The 18,218-nt window shown below is 47.0% G+C and overlaps 1 protein-coding gene across 2 annotated transcripts in view; it reads right to left on the reverse strand.

The window, feature by feature from the left end:
- The window catches only part of NCKAP5L (NCK associated protein 5 like), a 33,212-nt gene extending 21,354 nt beyond the window's left edge, over positions 1-11,858 (reverse strand). For both annotated transcript variants that reach the window (XM_077170842.1, XM_077170843.1), the window contains exon 1: positions 11,748-11,858. The gene's annotated coding sequence lies outside the window, so the exon portion shown is untranslated. The remainder of the gene's footprint in view (positions 1-11,747) is intronic.
- Positions 11,859-18,218: the final 6,360 nt, after the last annotated feature.

Consider the following 18,218-nt stretch of genomic DNA (forward strand, 5'->3'; position numbering starts at 1 on the left):
TTCTGGGCCTCAAAAGAGATCTGGCTACACTGGCCTTTCTATCAGCCAGGCCATAGAAGGGGTCTGCAGCTCCCACCCCCTCCATGGCCGGGGCACAGAGTCCAGGCCTGGGAGGAAGGGGGGTGCGGCTGTGCAGACAGACTCACAGATGGGGTGGCAGCAAGCCTGCCTCAAACCCCCCCTCCTCCCCACTCCCACCCCCAGCCCCTAGCCAAGGCTTTCTGGCCCCCCATGAGCCATCACTCACCAGCTGTTCTCCCCAGAGACCTCTAGGGAGAGAAGCCAGGAGCCAGGAGGTAGGGAGGGGTGGGCAGTTGTGGGAAGGCAGAGATGGAGGAGCTCATTTTAATAACAGAATCATCCGAAACATCAACCAACCCTCTTCCCTCTACCCCAGCTGCTTTTCGGAATCCCTTCTACTTGTCCCAGCCCATCACACCCAAAACAGACTCTGCTCTTAAACAACAACTTCTGTGTCCACAGCCAACACTACCCTCCAGCCAAGGCCAGCCCTGGGCTTTTTTCTGGAGGGTGTGGGATGGGGCACAAGGCCTGAGGTCTGGCTCCCGGGGGGACCACTGGCCTGCAAGTGGACACCTCAATTCTGGCCCCAAAGCATCTTTTCGCCCTGAGAATTCCAACTGCTCCCCACCCCACCCCTGCCCCCAGGGAGAGAGGGCAGACAAGAGGTTCTTTCCCTTTTCCTGACAACTGGCACCAGAGACACAAGAGACCTTCTGAGAGGCATCTGTTCTTGGGGAAGGGCCCACTGCACAACCCCTTCCACCTCCTCTTCCCAGGTGCTCCCCGAGCCTCTCCTGCTGCAGTGCTGGTTCTTTTTAACCAGCAGCAGGATCAGTTCCCTGACCTCCCAGGCAGGGCAGGGGGAAGAGCAGTCATGCTGTGTCCCAAACTTCTAGATTTCAACACCCCTTATCTCCCCTCCCCCGGATCCTGTGTTCTCTGGCCACAGCATAACCCAACAACAAAAATAGCAGCTGCAGGAGCGGGGACAGGGAGGGAAGGGGCTCTGACACAATGGGTGTATTTAGAGGACTGCACACCAGGGGCTCTGCAGCCCACTCCCCAAAGCCCAGCCTGGCCCATCCTCTCCCAGCCACGGGTACTGGAGAAAAAAGAAATAAACCAGAAGGCAGAAGATCTATTCAAGTCTAGTTCCAACTCTGCCGCTTCCTTGTTGTGGCTTCAGACAAAATCATTCTAAGGGGCGGGTTCCTTCATGCCTTGTGGAAGTTGTTCTTGAACACTGGTGCTCAAAGTGTGGTCCAGGGACCAAATCCTTTCAAGGGGCCCACAAGGTCAAAATTATGTTCATAATGCTACTAAGGCATTATTTGCCTTTCACTCTCATTCTTTCACGTGTGTACAGTGGCATTTTCCAGAAGCTAAGTGATATCTGATATCAGAACAGCTTGAATGCAGAAGCAAATACGAGAATTCAGCTGCCGTCTGTTGTTAGACATTAGAGATTTGTGAAAAGAACAAGGCCACTCTTCACTTTTTTTCTTTAAATAATATAGTTATTTTTCACAAAATAAGTTGACAAGCAATGGATTTACTAGTGTTATATTAAAACGAACTGTTTGGGAAACACTTTTCTAGAACAGGGCTGTCCAGATGAAAATGCTTTATTGTACTAGCCATACTAGCCCACTAGCCATACTAGCTGGAATGAGGGCAGCCCCCCTGCTATCAGGCTATTAATAGGTGAAATGTGGCACATCCAACTGAGGAACTACATTTTTTACTTCAAATTATTTAAAATTCAATCTTAAATAGACATCTGTAAGAAGTCGTATTGGACAGAGCTCTAGAAGATCCCTGGGACTCTGTGACTTGCACATTCTCGGCCAATGCTTCTTTGCATAGACTCTAGAAGCTGGAGCTGGGGAAGGGGCAAGACTTTCACTCCAGACCCCGGGCTTTTGCTCGCACTGTTTCTCACTCTCTCTTTCTCATCAAAGGACAGACATCTCAGCCAGACTGTCGGTTTTGCCTGATAGTCCTTTCAAAGTTTCCTGTTGGCCTCTTATTCTCTGCAATGACCAGGTCACACGGTCTCCGCCCTCCTCAGACTTCCAGCCTACCACCTCCTCTCCTGATGACCCAGAAGATTAACATCAACAGGGAACCCACCCCCAAGCCTCCTGCCACCACACTGTCCAGCCTCCTGGGTACTGGCATCAGAATCATCCTGCCTCCTTATGCTCCTCGACAGCAGAGGGGCTGCCCTTATCCCAGCTAAGGCCAGTCCTTCCACAAATCCCCAGCCCCTCAAATCTGTCTGCAGTATATACCTCCATCCTGAAGGGAATTGGTCCCTTCGAGTCTGCTCAGGTGTCTCTCATCTTAAAAATAACCTCCCTTAACATTTCTCCAGTCTGTCCCTTCCTGTCCTTTATAGCTGAACTTCTTAAAAGGAGCCATCTCCAATTCTTCACTTCTCACTCCTTCCTAAACCTGGTCCAACTTCAGCAGTAACTTCCATATGAATAAACCCAAACAGGCTTTTTCAGTCCTCACTCCACTTGCCTTCTCAAGGCCCTCTCCCAGGCGCAGGGTGGACTAGTGGTTAGGAGCAGACAGCAGGCCATACGGTCCACTGGCTGGGTTAGAATCCTGATGCTACTGGTTATTACATAATTCTGGGCCTTAGTTTCCTTGTCAACATGTTCACAGCGCCTCTATCATAGGGTGACCTCTTCCTCCTGGGTAGATTTATTTTTTAAGCCTTATTGCGATATAGTTCCCATACCATCATCCATGTAAAGTGTACAATTCGATGGTTTTTAATATGTTTCCCTAGGCAGCCACTAATTTTGTTACTGTCTCTATAGATTTCCCAGTTGTGGGCATTTCAAATTTTGGAATACTAGAATACGCGGTTCTTTGTGACTGGCTTCTTTAATCTGGTATGTTTTCAAGGCTCATTCGTGAAATTATCAGTACTCCATTCCCTTTTCATGGCTGAATAATATTCCATTGTGTGGCTATATCACATTTTGTTTGTCCATTCATCTGTTGATGGACATCTAGGTTATTTCCACTTTTTGGCTATTGTGAATATAGCTTGTCATAAATGCTTTTGGGTGGCCCTATGTTTTCAGGTCTCTTGGGTACACTTAGGAGTCAGAGTGCCAGGTCATATGGTAACTGCATGTTTAATCATTGAGGAACAGTCAGACTGTTTCCCACAGCAGCTGTACCAATTTACATTCCCCGCCGCAGTGTATTAGGGTTCTGATTTCTCCACATCCTCATCAACACTTGTTATTATCTGACTTTATGATCCTGATGATCCTAGTGGGTGTGGAATGGCATCTTGTGGCTCTGATTTGCATTTCCCTGATGACCAGTGATGGTGAACATATTTTTCATGTGCTTATTGGCCATCTGTATATCGTCCTTGGAGAAACAGCTATTCAGTTTCCTTCCTTTCACTTTTAAATTGGGTTGTCTTTTTATTATTGAATTGTAAGAGTTCTTTAGACATTCTGGACATCTTATCAGATATACGATTCGCAAATATTTTCTCCCATTCTGAGGGTTGTCTTTTCACTTTCTTGCTAGTGACCACTTCCTCCCAGAGGCTTTTCCCCTGCCTCTTGTTCTCTTCCTCCCTCCGACCCCACTCCCCACATTTCTCACCTCCGTCTCTTTGTGTGTGTTATTTTATGTATACACACATACCTTAAAAAAAAAAAAAAAAAAGCATGGTAGCATGCTCTTCTAACTGCTCTGTGCCTTTCTATAATAGAACAATTTTTTTTTTATGAAGCCACAGACTTTATTCAGATTTTACCAGTTTTTTCACTGATGTCCTTTTCCTGTTCAAGATCTAATCCAGGACCCCACACTGCAGTAGTCACCGTGCCCCTTCAGTCTCCTACAATTCATGAGTTCTTCAGTCTTTCTTCGTCTTTCGTGACCTTGATACTTTTGAAGGGAACTGGTCATGTATTTTGGAAAATGTCTCAATTTGGGCTTGTTATATTCTCAGATTATCTTGAGGTTATGGATTTGGGGGAGAACATCACCAAGGTGACGTGCCCGTGTCAGCGCGTCATGGCAGGGCATGCCAGACGTACTGCCAATATGACTGGAGATGCCAACCTTGATCCCTTGACTAAGGAGCTATCTTCCAGGTTTCTCCACTAGGAAGTTACTATTTTCCTTCTGTAATTCATAAATATTTGGGGGGGGGGTGATACTTTGAGATTACACAAATATCCTGTTTCCCAAATTTCCACCCACCAAATTTAGCATTCATTACTGCATCTTCCTTGTGGCAATTATTACTATGGTGTTCTAACAGTGATTTTCTCTTTCTCCCTTATCTCCTGCATTTATTAATTGGATTTGTTTTGTAAGGGAGAGTTGTTCCTTCACTACCATTTATCTAATCATATATTTATATCAATATAGGCTCATAGATATTTATTCTATTCTTTAGGCTATAATTCAATACTATCATTATTATTATTATTATTATTATTGCACAGGCAGGCACCGGGTATCAAACCTGGGTCTCCAGCATGGCAGGGCAAGAACTCTGCCTGCTGAGCCACCGTGGCCTGCCCTCATCACTTATTTTGTGGCTCAAATTCCAGCTTTGGCCTTTGGGAATCCTTTCAGGTTGGCTCCTATGTCCTTTCAACATGCTCTCACTTTTTTCTCTTTAATACTTCCTTGACTCTCTGGCATCATAAGATGGTTAAGGCTCATCTTGTATTTTCCCAAGCCTAGCCAGTTTTCCGAGGAGCCCTACCAGACAGCGATCTTCTATAACTACAAATCTGATTGTGTCCCTCCTGCTAAAAGTCTTCTCAGGACTTCTCACTGCCTTGGGGACAGATCAAAGCCCTCAACGTGGCCTAGAAGCTTGCACTGGTCTGGCCCCAGAGCAATTCTCAAAAGCCTTCCAGGACAGTTGCAACCCACACTGATTTCTCTTCTTAAAGCACCTCCTGCAGGTTCAGTACGTCGACATGTAATGTATCCCGTTAGCAAGGGCGCTCCCCCCAGGCCCTCTGTCAGTGCCGCGCTCCTGCCAACAAGGCCCTGAGCCCCCAACTCCTGATGGTTAGTGGCGAGCTCCTTTCAACCCAGGCAGAAAAAGACCAGGAAGAATGGACAGGTAAGAACATATGCCCCTCCCAAATGGCTCTGAGGGCCCAAATGACAAACCATATGAGGAATAAAGTAAGGGATGTTTCTAGATTTGGCAGGCTTTCTGGATTCCCCTTCTGGTTGGGCCTTGATGCATGACCCTAGGTGGAGCCTAGAACCCCTCTGGGCCTTGGTTTTCCTATCTATAAAATGGGGTGAGCCTTCTCTGACTCCTTACTCCCCGCAGGGCATAGAAGAGCTGGATGAGATCATGTCTAGAAGGGGGTCATAGCTGAGAAGACGGGTCCCCTGGTGGGAAGTGGGGGGACAGGGGGTAGGCACTCAGCAGGGCCTTTGGGGAGAAGTTCTGGTTTTTGATGTCTTCCTCCTCCAGGGCCTGCAGGCTTCCCAGGAAAGCAGTGGAGGAGAGAGGAAGGGACAATGAAGCCAAGAGTAAATTTTAGCCTTCTTCTGGTCCCAAGGACAGGAAGTGAGGTGCCGTCTACAGAGGAAATAAGAAGTAAACATCCCCCCCACCCCAATTTCCTCTACTCACAGTGGAAAGCCAGGCTCCAGCTTCAGAAACCTACCAGCCCAAAGCCAAGGAAATAATGGGCACTGGGGTAGGGGTGGGGAAGAAGGCATTATCAGCACCATCTGGTAGAGAAGGGGGTCTCTTGTATTGGACACAATGAGGTGCAAGAGGCCCAGGACATCCCACAGACTGAGAGAAGGGGAAAAAAGTGAAGCCACTGAAGCCAAGTGGAGAAACCCAGCTTTCCAGGTCACATGGTACTGTACCCACAGCCCTGGACCAGACTCTTGCCTCCTTGCTGTGTTGTGCCATGTGCCTCCCCTAGCACGTCTTTTAATTACTCACTCTTATTGCCCTGTTCTTTCTTTGCAGCCCTTGTCACAGATGTAATTGTATAACTGTTTAATTATTTGTTAATGTGGGCTTTTCATCATCAGTGTATCCCCATGTCTGTCAAAGCACCTGGCACACAGTAAGCTCTAAAATACCTGCTGGGTGAATGAATGGCCTGGCCATAGCCTGACAATTCCTCAGGCTAGTTTTGACCTAAGCCCTGGCATCTGAATCAAGTTGAGTACATGAAGGTCAGTGAACCTTGGGGTCATGACTGGGGCCAACTCTGGGGTGGGTGGCAAAGGACAGAAAAAGGAGACCTGACAGAGGTGGTGGAAGAAATCCATGCATATCCAGCAACTGCCTACAGGCAAAGGGACAGGTGAAGACAGTGTTCACTATATGCTTTCTTTTGAGTAAGGGGAAACAATGAGAATATATATTTGATTTTGTTTGTATTTGCATAAAGAAACTCTCGATTGCTATGTAAGAAACTAATAAGTGATGGGAGAAGGAGATGGAGGTGGATTGAGATTTCTCAATATATGCCTTTTCATATCATTTTAATTTCTGAACTATGTACAAAAAATTCTAGTGAAATAAAAAAAAAAGAAGAAATCAAACCATTCAACTAGGTGATTTCTAAAGCCCCTCCTAGCTGAGGCCATCCATGGTCCTAAATCTTTTCCACCGTAGAAACGAGGCCCATGGGGCAAGAGTGCAAGTAAGAGGTCTGGCTAGATGAATGTGAGACTTGAATCAAGAAACACCAATGCCTTCACTCCCTTTCTTCCCAGAAATCTTTCCCTGGGCTGGCAGAGAGGCCCTCTATCCCTCAGGCTTTGGGGATGTACCTACGGCACAGCAGTTGGTCAGGGCCACTGCCACCTGGTAAAAGCTGGGTTTCCAGATCCCTGGGAAGTAGGACAAGGTCTGGTCAAGGGTAGAGATGGGAGACTGGGCAAAAGGAGAGTTATGGGCAGGTGGGGGTCAGGTGGGGTACATGACTCCTGGAGGAGCCTGGAGCTGCTGCAAGCAGATATTGGGGGTGTCTCAAAAGATTCTCACACAAAAGGGCCAATTACAGCCCCCACATCAAGCCGGCTGGGCTAGAGGTGAATCAGCCTCTGGAAACTGTTGCCGCTGAGAACCCCAGGGCCACACCCAAGGAATTCAAGGGCCCCTCAGAGCCCTGTTCAGAAAAAACGCCATCATTCCCCACCCAGAGGGTCTACAGGTGGGAATAATTTCAGGCTGAATAACATGAGGGTGAGGAGTACTGCCAGCTAGTGCCCTAAGTGGCACCCTGCACTGAAGCCCTGCAGGCAATAGCAGGAGCAGCAGAGTGGGGTTTGCTCTCTATTAAAGTGTCTATGAAAATTTTTTTTAAAGCTCAGTGAGTCCTGGAGACCAGCACAAAGTTCAGGGAGCTGTGCCTGATGGTGCTCTTCTCAGCAGCTGCTGGGTTTTTAGAAATCAGTAATAACAGCAACAATAATTCACCTTAATAACACCCTGGACTCCTCAGGTCTCTTTCATCTGTGTAACTCCCAGAGCTGGGGAAAACGGTAATTATCGAGCAGGTACCACACCCCAATGATGGTGGATGATGAATGCATCGCACATGCTGGGAAACTGAGGCAAGGGAGTAGGATATCCCCTCACAACAAGCTAAGGATTCCTCTAGGCAGTGAGGAACTGAAGGCACCAGCTCTGGACCTGCCGTTTTGGGAAAATGGTGATGACAGGGGAAGGCTTTCCAGAGCATTCCAAACCTGGTTTGGGGAGAGAAAAGTCCCCAGATATATGGGGAAAACAAAAGTCCCCTCCTCTGCAGGCTGCAGTAGAGCCTGGCTGGGACTCAAGGCCTCTGATCTGGAGCTCACCCTCCTAGAGTTCTGCAAAGCAGACCCACAGCAGCTTGGAGCATCTCTGCCCTCTCTACAATGTATTCAAGCACCCAGGGCAGGGGAGGGCTCCGCCCTCCGAATAGTCCCATGCCACAGGCATGGTCCATGAAATGAGAGCGGGGACTTCTGGCAACCTGGTAGGGGAAGCAGATCAAAACATGTCAGGAAGCGGGGAGACTGTTTCTTGGGGATCCAAGCTTTCCATCCTTGGCACTGGTCCTAAAATAATGGGATCTTCCCTATGGCAAAGCCTGCCTGGGCCCTTCTGTGGAAATGTGCAGAGGAGACCAAGCTGGCCTATGGTCACCCACAAGAGGGCAGTGGAGGGTGGGCAGAGAGTCACAGGAGACCAAAGGTCTTTTCCCACTGTGGCCAAAGAGGGAAGAGGCAGAGACTCAGGTAGCAGCCAAGACCTTGTCCTCCAACCTCCAGAGCAGTGTTTGGGGAAAAATATTAAGGGTATTCTAAGGGATTTGAAGGGTTTTTCTTCAGCATGTTAGAGAGTGGACCAGAGCCCCTGAGACAACACTCAGACACTCTAAGGGCCGAGCTCTCCATAATCTCAGGCTCAACAACTGCCTTCTCTTGCCGGAGAAATTAAGGCAGAGGAACCATGGAAAACACTACGCCAGAGTCAGGAGCCCTGGCCCTGACACTCATCACCCCATGAATCACTTCCCCCTGTGGACTTCAGTTTCCCCATTTTTAACATGAGGGCGTTGGACTAGACTGTCTCTAGGATTCCTTCCAGCCTATGACTCTATGTTGTTTTGATGTGGTGGCAGATCCCAGATTGATTTGCATAAATTTGCATGTTCAACCAGAAACTCCAAATTCCAAGTATAGAAAAAAATCCAATCAGTCCGTTAGTACAGCCAGACTGGGGCTGGAGGAACCTGCTGCGTTTGGGTGAGGGTTGTCAAAGCAGACGGTGACAGTGGGGGTGGGGGGGGTCAGGGGCCTGGGAAGCAGGGGCCTGGAGGGGCAGGTGCTCTAAGAGATGCCGTTTTGGTGACCCAGGACAGATGGGGCCAGCACCACCATTTCAGCCATCAGGAAAGGGTCTCTCCTCCTGTTCCTCATGGAGCCTCAGAGCCATGCCCGGGAGGGAAGAGCAGCCTCTGCCCAGCAACAACCACATCCCTCACTCTGACAGGGACTCCACCATTAACCTCTTTCTGGAAATATGACATCTCCCTGGGAGCTTCCATTATCCATTATTCCAGGGGCTCACAGCAGATCGTGAGAAACATTTTCTTGGAGTCTAACCTAAATACCTCCTGCTTCAGCTTCACCCCCTCAGGCAGCAGGGCTAAGGGCAGAATGCTCCCCAAACCAGGAGAGTCAGCAAGGGGAAAAGAATGTACCCCACATCCAGCCAATCCCAGGGCCTCTCTAACCACCACCTCTCCTTCAGCATTCCCCTCAGCACCTGGGAGACCAAGGATGAAAACAAACAAGAACAACGTGAAGGTCTCTGGCTCCTGGGCTGGAGAGCAAGTCCCAACCTGGAGAGCCTGACTCCTGAAAAGGCCCTAACCAAAGGAGGGAAGGGGGCTGGGAAAGGTGAGGTGGGGGCAGCCTCTCCCTGCCACTGCAGAGTCGGCACGGCAGGGCCTGGGAGGCTGGTTGAGGGCAGCAGAGAAGATTCCTTGGTTCCCCTCCCTGAGAGCTGGGGGTGGGGATGCAGGGGTGAGGCAAGAAGGGTGGTGGTGGGGGGGGATGGGCAACAGCAGTGGGGCGGACCAGTGTGTTATACTCCCTGGCCCAGATCCTAAAACAAGTCCCAACAGCTGAGATCAAACTGTCTCCTGGGAATCTGCTTACCCGGCTGGCCCTTGGCTGCCTCCTCTCCCAACCCCTCCCCAGAGGCCCAACTCCAAGGCTGGCCCAGCCAGGATATCTCACCAGAGGCCTTGATGCGTGGGCCAAACCCAAGAGAGCAGGAGTTCATACCCCATGGTGCCAAGGTGAGCAGGACCAAGGCTATTCTCAGGCTGGATGAGGGAATCTGCATCCCTCCACCCAAAGTTCTAACCCTATACAATTGTGATTTAGAACTATTATCACCCAACACCTTTAACTGTCCCACATGCTCAAGTCTCAGCCAGAGGATCCTTCTCACCTCCAGATTCAATGATCAGTGGAACCACACGCACAATGTCAAAAAAGTGGAAGGGAATGTTATAGCTTTCTAGTCCAACCCCTGAATTTTATAGATTCAGGAAGACAGTTGAGGTCCAGAGATGCAAACTTTCTTGGCCAAGGTCACACAGCAAGGTAGGAAGAAAAGACACCACAGCTTCTGTCTCTCAGTCCACAGTGATAAAAGCTTGATCCTCATATATATATATGTGTGTGCGTGTGTGTGTGTTTGCCTGCCTATTGCAGAAGGACCATCTTCCCTGCAGCCCAGGCCATCTGCCTCTTGGTTCTCGCTCTCTCCCCAAAGGACAGAGCCAGAGAAAGATGCTGAAGAATCGAAGCCACCTCCTGAACAGATTATTGACTTAGAAAACAAAGTTGAACTATGTGGGAATATCTCTCCAGACAGGAATACATGTGGTTTCCTTGGGGTAGGAAACTTGCTAATGCCAGGTTGCTCTTAGGAAGACATGAGACCAGTTTAAGAAGAGGATTTTCTATGTCCCCCTTCCTGTCAGACAAGGGGTCTCAGAGAGCAAGCTGGCATAATGTCTGCAAGAGAGTCTGCAACAATGCAACTAGGCCACCTCTATGCCAGGCCTCTACCACCAACCACTTCCTTTGGCTGGGTAACCATGTTTATGCAGCAGACCCCATGGGCAGGGGAGCAGTGGTAAGGAGGGAATAAGAGGGACTGTCTCCACAGCCAGGGAACCATTCAACCTAAGACCCCTGGGGTCCCCAAATGGCTGATAGTTAATAAGTACCAGCTGGCCGGTCTAGGCAACTCGGCTCACCCAGGGCTGAGACACCTGGAAAACCAGGCCTGTGGGAAGTAAGGGTCCTCTGTGTTCTTGGGGTAGGGCCAGGGCTGGAGAGACCGTGGGGCCTTGGGCCGAGAAAGGATAAGAAGGGAGCTGGGGTCAGGTCAGCCACTCTCCTAGTCGAGCCTGGCCAGGGGAGTGTCGGGCACAGATAAATTCTCTGCATTCTTCTGGCACCGCAGTCAGGACCCAGAGAGCCTTTTCTGCAGGCGCTGCCCTGGCCCGACTCCCTGCCCAGCATTCTCCCTTCCTCAGCCTCTCCCTAGCGCTCAGTCCGCCGGGGTCCGCTCCTCCTTCCTGCAGCCCCTCAAAGCCTCCTAGAGGTTTCGCCTTCTCCCCGCCTCCCCCACGCCCTACCGCCCCTGGCGACCGGGACTGCAAGGAGTGCACAGAGAAGCCCCAGGCTCGACTCCGCGCGTGCGCTATGGGGAGAAGCCCCCCCCCACCCCAACCAACACCGCTAGCCCGGCTCCTGGACAGCGGCATGCGGGTGGGGTGGGGTGTGCAGCCGGAGCAAGGTCAGTGCTCTACATGCGGGAGGGAAACCGGCCCCCGGAACATCCCCCTCTCCCGAAAGTTTCCCTTCCGGGGCCACGGAGTGTGCGCGAGGATGGCGCGCGGGGCCGGGGGAGGGGGGCGGGGGATGGAGGGGTGTGGGGTGGACAGAAGCGCAGCCGGACCCTCAGGGGGGAGTGAGGCGGGAGGAAGGGACTGGTAGACAGGTACGGGAAGGAAGATGCGCTGCCCCCTCCGGCCCAGGGCTGCCACGAGAGCCTTATCCTCCATCCCCGCCCCCCACAATCCCTGGCCCGGAGCTTGAAGATGCCCCCACCCGCCGCCCTCTAAATTCCAAGTAGACTTAGAACTCACTGAAATCAGGTGTCGAGCTGGGCCAGGGCAGGCCTGATCCGCCGGGTCCATGGCCGTGGCTCGAGAGTGGGGGGCAGAGAAAGGGGGGGTGCTAAGGCCGCCTCTTGATGTCAAGGCTTTAAAGGGGCCAGTGAGCCCCGCCCCTCGCTTAGGCCCCGCCTCCCTCCTCCCTTGCAGCCAATCCACGTTCACCTTGCATGCGCGCCCCTCCCAGCCCCCTCCAGATGTTCCCAGGACAAGAGCTAAGTCTGCCCGGTCGGCGCGCGCCGCTTCCGGCCGAGAGGGAGAACCTCCCCTTCCCCCTACACAAAAACACTCTGCCCAGGTCGGAAACTGTAAACCTCCCCAGTTCCAGGGTAGGGGTAGCTGGGCTGGGTCGAACGGGATACCGGAGCGGGGGAGGCGTCTAGAGCAAAGAGAACTAAGTAGCTGCGCGCGAGCCCACGGGCATGCGTGTCGGCTTCTGTGGGGCTGGGCGTGCACGTGTGTATGTGGTTGCGAGAGCTGGTGTTTGTAATTTGCCTTCCTGCTGGTTCGTGTTGGGTGTACATCCGTGAAAAGAGGCTTGAGTGCCTCCTTGGCCTTAAATGCTCCTGTCTTCCTTTTCCTCTTTCAGGATCGGGTCCTCCCATTAATTCGGAAAACTGGGCACTAGGAACAGGCTCTGTTCTCATAGCAATGCTGGCCATTCCCCAATGATTTAGGAGGGGGCAGGTTTGGGCAGAAAAAGGACACAGCCTTGTTCTCAGCCACTTGATATCTCAGTGGGGATAAATTCCTTTCCTGTAGAACCACGTGCTAAAAGGGGAAAGCAAACCGCCCCACCCAGGCCCCTGCAAAGCCTCAGAGCTCCCCTTGAGTAGCATTCTCATTGATCCTTGGTTAGACATCTGTTTGCCCTCTGTGGATACCAAATAATCCTCACAACCTACACTGTACCGAGTGGTCCGGAAATGCAGATTCAGAACTGGGTTCTGCAGAGAAATACAGAGGGATCCCTAGTCACAGTCTCTGCCCATTTTATTAAAACTGCTTCAGTTGCAAATATACATGGCAATCTATTGGTTAAGGCAACCTATTGGTCCAATAAATGAAAACAAAAGTTGAGGGAACACAGGATGTTCAAATTGCCTAGGATAAATCAAGGGTTAATCAAAGGTTAGTCGCCAAAGGAGGATTACTTAATTTTTTATTTAAAATGGGATTTGAGTAGGATCTAAGTAGAGTAAGGGTATAAGGTGACTCGGGTAGGAATAAACACATCCTCTGCAGTGAACAGATCACTTTGGGAGGGTGAGGAATAGAAGCCAATGGAGGAAGTCTTGTATGGAGGAGGTCAGAATGAAGATATGGATTGGACAAGACAAATGATAAAAAGAAGTCATCTGGGTTTTTGAGCATAGGGTAGCTTGATGAAGAGTGCCTGTGGTGGGGTGGGGGGAGTGCCTGAGGGCAGTAATACATATTTTTGCCTACTTAAACAAGAAGAATTTATTGGTCACTTTTTAGTTGTAGAAATTTCTTGGAAGATTCCCTGGGATTTTCTGTGTAATCATGTCATTTGCAAATAAGGACAGTTTTACTTCTTCCTTTCAGATCTGTATGCTTTTTTCTTTCTCTTATTGCACTGGCTTGAATTTCAGCACTGTACTGAATAAAAGTGGTGAAATAGGTACATCTTCCCTTTTTCCTGATTAGGAGGAAAGTATTCAGTCTTTTACCATTAGGTATAAGGTTAGTGTAGGTTTTTGTAGATACTCTTGAGTTGAGGAATCTCTCTATTCCTCTTTTTGAGTTGTTTTTTTAAAAAAACTATGAATAAGTGTTGAGTTTTGTTAAATGCATTGATTAATATAATCATGTGGGTTTTTTTTCTTCTTTAGCCTATCAATGTGGTGAAAATGATATGACTGATTTTAGAATATTGAACCAGCCTTGTATCCTTGGAGTAAACTGTACTTGGTCTTGTGGTGTAATTCTTTTTATATATTGCTGAATTCTATTTGATAATATTTTCCAAGGATTTTTGCATTTGTATTCATGAGGAATATTGGTCTGTATTGTCATTTTTCATACTACCTTTTTCTCATTTTAGTATCGGGAATACTCTCATAAGGCAAATTGGGAAATATTCTCTCCTCTTCTGTTTTCTGGAAGAGATTGTGTAGAATTGGTGTTAATTCTTTAAACATTCGTAGAATTCTCCAGTGAAACCATCTGGGTCTTGAGATTTCTTTCTTTTTGGGGAGTTTTAAAATTACGAATTCAATGACCTTAATACTTAATATACAGCGATCTTAATACTTAATATACAGCTATTAAAACTATTTATTTCATATTGGTAATTGGTGTTTTTTGAGGAAGTGCTCCAGTTCATCTAAGTTGTCAGATTTCTATGTGTAGTTGTTATTGCAGTTACTATAGAAAGCTAAAAGATATCATGATGGTTACTCCCACCAGCTCTCATATAGCTCTGCATTGATTGACTGATTGATTGTATGGCAGGGTCACGTTTCATTCTTTATCCATGTGACTATCCCGTTATTGCAACACCATTTGTTGAATCTTTTTTTTTTTTTTTTGGTGGGGGGAAGTGCATGGGTGGGGAATCAAACCTGGATGACCCACATGGCTGGCCAGAATTCTACCGCTGAACTACCCTTGCGCTCCCTTTATTTATTTTAATATTTTTAATTGATGTATCCTTAAATGCACAGATCTTAGGTATTCTCTTTGAAGATGAACAATAATATGCACCCATGTATCCAACACCCTAGACAAGACACTGAACATTTCCATCACCCCACAAAGTTCCCTCGTACATCTTTTTTAGTCCATTCCCATGCACTACTCTGCCCAGCAACTTTTTGAATTCTATCACCATAGTTTTGTATGTTCTTGGGTTTCATATAAATAAAATCAAACAGTATATACTTTTTTGTTCCTGGCTTCTTTACTTTAGTAATGTTTTTGAGATCCATCCAGGTGATTCTGTAGTCTATTCTGTTTATTGCTGAGTAATATTCCATAGTAGAAGTATATCACACTTTGAAATATCCATTTTCCAGTTCATGGAAAATTGGGTGTTTCCAGTTTTTGACTCTTACGTATAGGCAGCTATAAACATTGTGGAAGTTTTTTTATGAACATGTTTTCATTTCTCTTTCTCACCTTATTTATGGATGATAGAAGTGGCATCTGCAGAATCCTGCAGCATTGATTCTTACTTGTTCAGTCATCCCAACATTTATGGAATAGGGACCAGTGGGCTAGTCCTGGGATTACAACACAAATTAGACATGGTCCTTAAAGTGCTTTAGAGTTCAGTAAAACTGCATGTATCTGTTGTATTCCAAAATCATGTGGTGGGAAAACCTTAAAAGTTTGCCAAGTATTTTGAACTATTTTTGGATGTTTCCAAATAACTGAATTTTTGGAAGCAAACAGAACATCAACATGACACTTTTCACCCAGATGTTTATCCATTTAATAAACAAAGCCAGAACATCTTCCCTCCTTACTTAAAGGCTCTTGGGCACTTGATAGTTTAGGCATTCAGATCTTGGCAGATTCTGTATGCTTCATAGACAACCCTCCTGACAGGAGATGAAAGAAGTATAGCTACCATTGCTTCAAGATCCCTTTGCTGATCTTGATGAGACTAAGATACCTTCATTTCTAAGTGATACTGTACACTTAAATTATTAAAAATTGTACAGAAGTCCCAAGGTTGGTTCTCAGTCCTTGTTATAAACCGTTAATCATATATTGTGCCTTACTTGGGTTGCCTGTGTTACCAAACAAGCTAGGCCTCTTAGATCTCCAGTTGCTACAAGCTGTTGGTAACAAACCAGTTTGGTGGCGTGGTCTAACTGTGCCTATAGTGCTGATGACTGGTATCTCAGAGAACCACTCCCTCACTGCTCACATCAGTATTTTGGAGGCTATTCCTTGCTTCAATACTATGTGGTCATTGGGGTATCTTCATACCTGAGCTTGGCATTGCAGCAGTTAGTGGCAGTGTTTCATTGGTTGCTAAGCTGACCCTAGTTTAGAACTCCCGACCTCAGGAGATGGTCAGGTTGGTAACTGGCCTCTCAACATTTTAATAACCTGGCTTTTCTCCAAGTTGGATCACCTCTGAGTGCATTCTTGATGCTTTTCCTCATCAAAAAGAGGAAGAAAGGAGCTGGGAACAGGCTGCTATTTGGTTCATTTGCTGAAGAGGCAGAGATCTCTGCTACTGCTGCTTATTCTACAAGATCCTTGTAGGTTCTCACAGCATTGCCAAGATGTGCTTTGAAGCCTCCTACCTTGCACAAACATGCTAGATCTTTGAACCCCTTTCTCCTTACTTCTCATTACTCAGCATCTCTTATGGAGTCTTTACTGTATGCCAGGCACTTTGCTTATAGCATTAGAAACAAATATGGAGTTTAATGTGGGGTATGATAAGCAATGAGATTGGAAAGGTAAACAATGGGAAGGTAATACTTTATCCTAAGAGCAATGCAGAGCCTTTGAAAGGTTTTAAGCAGAGGGGTGGCATGATCAGATCTGCATTTTTGAAACAACACTGTAGTTGCAGTCTGGTAACTACAAGTCAGGGAAACCAGAAAGAAAGTTTTTGCAGTAATTGTGGGGGCGGGGAATGAAAAATGATGGTGTCTAGACTAGGAAAGTGATAGCGTTGATGGAGAATGGATGACTTCAAGAAATAAATAGTAGTAGAGTCAACAGCTGTTGTATTGGAAGTGGACAGAAGTAGACAGCTAAGGCAAGACCTCCGGACTGGGTAACTAGAAGATGGTAGGAACACTCACTGAAATAGAAAACATGGAAGAGCAGGTTTGGGAGATGACATGCTCACTTCCAAACATGCTGACACTGAATTGCCTGTGGGACATCCAAGTGCAAATGTCTATAGAAGAGGTCAGAGATTCCCAACCATTGTGCCTAAGGAAGATGTTACAGATGTGCCGCATAGTGATCTTCTCACCCCTCAGGGCAGCGTGAGCCCCCTCTGACAAGGGGGTTACTATGGGTTGCTGTGAAAACATAATTTCCTATGTATGCCTTGACATAGAAAAGGTTGGGAAACACTGAAATGGGCTGTCAGATAAATGGAGAGAGATCTGCACTAGAGATGAGAAACTGGTGAGTCATCAGAGCTTAGGCAGTAACTGAAGCCATGCAGCAGGGGAAATCATGCAAGAAGAGAGGAGAAATGGGGCTGGAACGAACTACAAGGAACACTGCCAGTAGAGAGTAATCTCCAAAGACGTAGGGAGAAAACTGGATGAGTGCTATCACCAGATAGCAAAAAAGAGGTTTCAAAAAAAAACAAAACCTTTAGTTCCCAATGTTGCTGAGGTCAAGATGGATCAGGACTGAGGCATCCCCACTGACTTTAGCCACATGTCATCAGTGGCTTTGGCAAAACCAGATCTTGAAGGGTCAAGAAAGATGTATAAAGTAAGGAATAGAGACAAGAAGTGTTCAAAACTCAGGAATTTTGGCTATGCTTAGGAGGAAAATGTTGGGGAGATAACAGTGGGGAAATGGGGGATAAGATATAGAGTCAAGGTAAAGTTATTTTCAGAAAGACACTACTTAATTTTAAAAATAATTTATTTAGAATTAGTTATGTTTTTTTAAATATGTGCATATGGTTAAAACAATCAAATAATATAGAAGTAATTATTTGCAGCACCACCATTTCCAGCCTCTATCAGTGAGACATTTTAACCTTTTGGCTGATTCTTCTAATTTTTCATTTTTCAACGTTTTATTACCTTCCATGTATATATTCTTTTAAAATAGAAATGGAAACAGCCAAAATGTCTAGCAACAGATGAGTGGCTAAACAAATTGTGGTATATACATACGATGGAATATTATGCAGCTGTAAGACAGAATAAAGTTATGAAGTAGGTAACAACATGGATGGACCTTAAGGACATTATGCTGAGTGAGATTAGCCAGAAACAAAAGGACAAATACTGTATGGTCTCACTGATATGAACTGACATTAGTGAATAAACTTGGAGAATTTCATTGGTAACAGAGACCATCAGGTGATAGAAATAGGGTAAGATATTGGGTAATTGGAGCCGAAGGGATACAGATTGTGCAACAGGACTGATTGTAAAAACTCAGAAATGGACAGCACAATACTACCTAACTGTAATACAATTATGTTAAAACACTGAATGAAGCTGAATGTGAGAATGATAGAGAGAAGAGGGCTGGGGGCACAAATGAAATCAGAAAGAAAAATAGACGATTAAGACCGAGATGGTATAATCTAGGAATGCTTAGAATGTATAATGATAGTGACTAAATGTACAAATTTTAAAAATTGCTTTTGCATGAGGAAGAACATAGGAATGTCGTTACTGCAGGGTGTTGAAAATTGATAGTAATTAATATTTAAAAATTTTAACTTATGTGTGAGACTGAAGCAAAAAA

This window comes from Tamandua tetradactyla, chromosome 7, assembly GCF_023851605.1.
Source record: "Tamandua tetradactyla isolate mTamTet1 chromosome 7, mTamTet1.pri, whole genome shotgun sequence".
Lineage (NCBI taxonomy): Eukaryota > Metazoa > Chordata > Mammalia > Pilosa > Myrmecophagidae > Tamandua > Tamandua tetradactyla.